Below are 6,029 nucleotides of genomic sequence, written 5' to 3' on the forward strand. Positions count from 1 at the left end.
AAACCACAAAGTTAACAAAACGATGCACTCCACTGTGCTGAGCAAGAGCGCTTCTTTGCTGTCTTCACGTGCTATCGGAAACTTCCTGTTTCCAACTTATGAAGTCGTTAGCGCTTCCCATGTGAGCGCTGCTGCAGTCTTAGGCCCACCCCAAATGCTCTCATTGGTTGAGACGCGATGACAAAACAGTTGCGTTACATTCACCCAATTAAAAGAAACAAAGACAAAGAACAGCATAAAACAAAAGACCTTCCACGCCGCAAACACACTCCTCTGTATTCAGCACGACTCTTCAAACAGATCACACTCGCACTAAACTCATGCATTTCTTCAACAGCGAGTGCAGGGATACACTCATGCCCTCAGGTCAGCAGGTTAATGTCGGCCATGCTCATCTCCTATTGGCTGAAAGCCCTCACTGCAAAGGATCATGGGCATTTTTCCCTGAAGCAATGACACACTTTCCATTCCTATTCTTTACCTGCTAATAAATTACGAATGAGGATAAGATAGTTAGTTGACATTAGAGGAAAATCTTAAAGTATGAATGTCAGCAGTCATTTTTGACCACAAAGTTGACTTTAAAATCACAACTCAACTAGACAGTTGAGAAAGGGATATTTCACCAAAAAAAAAAAAATGCTGAAATTGTACTCACCCTCAGGCCATCCATGATGTAGATGAGCTCGTTTGAACAGATTTAGAAAATGTAGCATTCCATCACTTGCTCACCAGTGGATGCTCTGCAGTGAATGGGTGCCGTCAGAATGAGAGTGCAAACAGCTGATAAAAACATCACAATAATCCACAAGTAATCCACACCACTCCAGTCCATCAGTTAACGTCTTGTGAAGAAAAAAGCTCAATGTTTGTCAAACAAATCCATCAATAAGATGTTTTTAATTATAAACTGTTGCTTCCCACTTAAAATATGAGTCCTCTATCCATAATATTGCTTTCTCTAGTAAAACCAAAAATGTTGTATCGTCTGAATCAGGAGAGAAATCTGCACAGACCAAGCACTGTTTACAAGCGAATACAGTCCAAAACAGCTCTAAACAAATATGTGGCTGGATTTTGAAGTGAGAGGACAACAGGGGATGGAGTTTTTCACTGGAGGATTATGGTTTACGAAATTTTTGCCAGAAGCAATAATTTAAAGTTAAAATGCCTTAATGATGGATTTGTTTCAAATGCACGTCTTTTCACTTCATAAGATGTTAATTGATGGACTGGACACCAAAATATTTGTTTAGAACTGTTTTGGTTTGTAAACTGTGCTTAATGTGTGCATATTTCTCTCTTGATTTAGATGAGATGACGTTTTACTGGAGAAAGCAATATTACAGACAGAGGACTGGTTTAAAGTTAAAAACATCTTAATGATAGATTTGTTTCTTACAAACATGCATCTTTTGATGTTAATTAATGGACTGGACTGGAGTGGTGTGGATTACTGTGATGTTTTTATCAGCTGTTTGGACTCTCATTCTGACGGCACCCATTCACTGCAGAGGATCCTTTGATGACCAAGTGATGTAATGCTACATTTCTCCAAATCTGCTCTGATGAAGAAACAAACATCTACATCTTAGATGGACTGAGGGTGAGTAAATTTTCAGCAAATGTTTTCTGAAGCAAATTCATTTTTTGAGTGTACTATTCCTTACCTAGGAAACGAGTGCTGATCACCCATGCAAAACTTGCCACCAATATGCTAAAGCGTTATGGGCTGTTGCCAGTACAAATTAAATTCCAAAGTAATACTGTGAGGCAGGGGTTTGTTTTGCCTTAGCAAACACCACCAGTGAATGTCCTCTTCAATCACAGTAAACAGCCCATCAACAGTCTCTATAGATCGTGTGCGGGCAGCTGTGCTTGGAGAAAACATTAAACTGAAACTACAGAACAGACGTCACTATTCACGACAGACAGCGAGGTTAAGAACTGCACGTGAATCCTCGGCTTGTCTCGAAGATCCTCTCTTACAAGTTTTTGTCACTCCCAACACAAAAACACACACATTCACGGGTCGATGTGTGAAAAGTGTGAGCGCTGTGTGAAAAATGAAGCTGACATGCTGAACTGTACTAGACAAATCCAAGCAGCATTCCAGTGATCACAGCTAAATTGGGTTATTTCACTGTTGTGTATGTGCTGGAGACGGCATGAATGTTTTTCCCTAAAGTCAACATGAAACACTGTTTGCAACCATTATATACAGTATATATATATATATATATATATATATATATATATATGCTCAAAATTGTAAATATGAATGGGAATATACTTCACAGATATTTTACTCATAAGAATTTCTAGAGGTACCAACAATTGTGTCCAACGTGTATTTGAGAAAAACATTTATGTCATAATGATATTTCCCCCCATTTTAAATTCTTATTCTCCAATGAAAGGTTAGATTTATGTGAATTTTTTAAATAAAATATCAAAATGATTAACAATGCAGATTTCTTTTCACAGCCTTCTTTGATCATATTTACCAAGGGTGCCAATAATTCTGATCACGACTGTATATATATATATATATATGCATTACTGTACTTTTATTTAGAAAGGATGCTTTAAATTGATCAAAAGTGACCGTAAAGACATTTATAATGTTACAAAAAAAATCTATTTCAAATCAATGCTGTTCTTGAACAGACTCCTGAAGAAAATTTGGTTTCCACAAAAATATGAAGTAGATCAACTGTTTTCAACATAGATAATAATAAGAAATGTTTCTTGAGCAGCAAATCAGCATATTAGAATGATTTCTGAAGGATCATGTGACACTGAAGACTGCAGTAATGATGCTGAAAATTCAGCTTTGATCACAGGAATAAATTACATTTTAAAATACATTCAAATATAAACAGTTGTTTTACATTTTAATAATATTTCACAATATTACTATTTTTACTGTATTTTTATATATTTTTTTCAAATAATTTCAAGCCTTTCAAAAACACACACACACAAAAAATCTTAAGAGTATAAAATTTGGGGCAGGGCTTTATTTTATACATTATGAACTGAGTGGATCATGAAAACAATTACAGGTGCAACATATCAAAAACACCTGAACAAGATTTTGATGATGTCAGTAAAAGTAGAAAGTCATTTCATGGGCAATTTATTCATTTATTTAATAACATGCATCAATGAATCACTTGCAAGGACACATATATTAAGAAAATAAATAGGTTAATTTTGATTTCATCCCAACTTTAAAGGGATAGTTCACCTTCAGTTGCTGGTCCCCATTGACTTTCATATTATGGGGGGAAAAAAACACTATACAAGTCAATGGGGACCAGCAACTGAAGGTGAACTATCCCTTTAAGAGTGTGCCACCAGACTTTCAGATTTTCTTTCTTAAATCTTACAGCCCTGACACTCTCACACTCTCTCTGCTCTGCCCTGCTGTTTGTTTGACACACAACACAAACTCGGCAGCAAGAGAGACGGCTTTAGCTAATGGCTTTTTAATGGGCTGCTGGGTTTCTTGTGTCTCCGAGCTGATGGCCACCACTTACCCCAAGCACACAAACACACACACGTGGCATACAAACAGAGTCATTCCCACTTTGTCTTGTCTCCTTAAAGTGACTTAGAAACCTCACTCCACTAACGACGCCCTGCTCTTCAGCAGACTGGAGTCACATATGAACCCTTATTCCATTACGGACTCATAAAACACTCTGCAAAGACCGAGGCAGAAGACAGACGCTCTCTAATTTCATAACTCAACATTACAGCACACATTCACACAGAAGGAAATGGGAAAATGCTTTGCATCGTTATAATAGAGTGATGAATGCAAAATTTAGAACAGATCTTCCTGTAAATCTTAAAACGAGAGCAAAATTGCATTATCGCATACCTAAAAATGTAAAGAGAAAGATAAAATGCAGAAAAGATAGGAATAGTTTTCTCACCCTCGTGTTATTTCGAACATACAGTATACAACTTTTTTTATTCCATGCAACCTGTAGTCTCTTTCCTGCTTTTTTCCATACATTGGAAATGTATGATTTATTCTGTCATACTCAGATTTATCCGGTGAACAGTCCAAAACTGAAGTTGTTGTTCAATGAAATGTCATCCTCCACCACAGCTCTCAATTTGCATTTGTGCTTGGGCCTGTTCAGACTTGGCACATATCAAGGATGGCACTTGGCAGAGACATCGTGTGTGCCATGGAAGAGAGTCATAAGGGTTTGGAATGACATGAGGGTGAGAAAATTATATGAAAGAATATTCATTTTTGAGTGCAGTGAACAATCATCTTGACTGCCAATGAATAAAAACACTATTATAAAATCAGCACAACATAGTCAAATAACACCTTCAACAAACATGTTTCAATTGTAAACTTAAAATGTAAATATACCATAAATTAATATAATACTACTATACATCTAAAAAAAATTTTTTTAATTATGTAAAATTTTTAATGGTCTATATATATTTGTCAAAATGCAATACTAACTTTTTAAAATATTAACTGGATTATTGAAGAATCGGTTAAAATACACGAATGGAAAAACTGGCCCTGAGATACTGGAGCTTTTCAGCAGAATTTCCCGCTGGAATACATAACAAAAAAAAAAATGCATTCTTCATAAATAACATATCCAGCGGGAGAAACGATCAAATAATGTACCGAACCAGTTTTGCAGAGACAACATTTCAGTACCAACAAAAGTCACATTACAAGTTAAAGGGGTCATATGATGTTGCTAAAAAGAACATTATTTGGTGTAATGAAATGTGTTTATGCGGTTTAAGATTCAAAAAACATTATTTTCCACATACTGTACATTATTGTTTCTCCTCTATGCCCCGCCTTTCTGAAACGCGTCGATTTTTACAAAGCTCATCATTCTGAAAAGCAAGGTGTGTTCTGATTGGCCAGCTATCCAGTGTGTTGTGATTGGCCGAATACCTCAAGAGTGTGACGGAAATGTTACACCCCTTACCATACTGTGATGCCGTGTCCCGAAGCGATGAGCAAAACCAATAAAACCCATTATAAACGAGGCATTTGTTGCATCCAGTAGGGACATAATTACTGATTATAATGACTTATACTGTCTTTTTACGCGTTGAGTTGCATCGCGCCGCATAAACATAAAACCATGTCTGCATTTGTGATCGGAGAAATGACAAACAACAAGTGCTACTCTAACACTGCCCAAAACTCGCGTTTGGCAACCAAACACACAGCGTCTTCACAACATGGCTGCGGCGGTGGCAGCAATAAAGTTACTTCTTTGCGTGAACATTTGGGCAGCGTTATGCGGGCTGAGGGTGAGGGTGTGTTTAAACGAGGCGTTTTAGGAGGGCGTGGACCAGTCTTAACTTATATAAAGAATATCTCTTTGGGTTTAAGACTTTAGTCTTTGTAACTTTAGGGATCTTATCTATTCACGAACAGCTTGTAACACTCCAAAGAGAAAGGAAAACTTGAAATCGCATCATATGACCCCTTTAATAAAGCGCGCTAAATAAATGATCGCGAAGTCGCTTTCGCCGGAGGACGTCGCCATAGTAACAGTAGGTCGCTAGCGTTTTCAGTCGATCAGATCCAAATCAGACAATACATTGCGAAAACGTCAGCATGTTGTCAATAATTAGCCTACATATAGAATTTTTACGGATTGCAAATATTCCACAAATATTTTTTGTAAATGTAGCCTACTTCAGATTAAGACAGTTAACGACTGAGCCTGGTTTCTCCCAAGGTTTTTTCTCCATTCTGTCACCGATGGAGTTTTGGTTCCTTGCCACTGTCGCCTCTTGCTTGCTTAGTTGGGGACACTTCATTTCCAGCGATATCGTTTACTTGATTGCAAATGATTGCAAAGATACTATTTAAACTGAACTGAGCTGAATGAAGACATCACTGAATTCAATCATGACCTGTCTTTAACTGGAAAATTAGTGTTTACTATTGTCATTTTGCATTATTGACACACTATTTTCCTAATTAATGCTGTTCAGTTGCTTTGACACAA

General features: G+C 37.0%; 1 long non-coding RNA gene across 1 annotated transcript in view; it reads right to left on the reverse strand.

Annotated features, from left to right (window-relative positions):
* The window catches only part of LOC107710301 (uncharacterized), an 11,547-nt gene extending 6,240 nt beyond the window's left edge, over positions 1–5,307 (reverse strand). The window contains exon 1 of the long non-coding RNA XR_001636584.1: positions 5,214–5,307. This is a non-coding gene — a long non-coding RNA (uncharacterized LOC107710301). The remainder of the gene's footprint in view (positions 1–5,213) is intronic.
* Positions 5,308–6,029: the final 722 nt, after the last annotated feature.

This window comes from Sinocyclocheilus rhinocerous, unplaced genomic scaffold, assembly GCF_001515625.1.
Source record: "Sinocyclocheilus rhinocerous isolate Xijiao unplaced genomic scaffold, SAMN03320098_v1.1 scaffold6288, whole genome shotgun sequence".
Classification (NCBI taxonomy): domain Eukaryota; kingdom Metazoa; phylum Chordata; class Actinopteri; order Cypriniformes; family Cyprinidae; genus Sinocyclocheilus; species Sinocyclocheilus rhinocerous.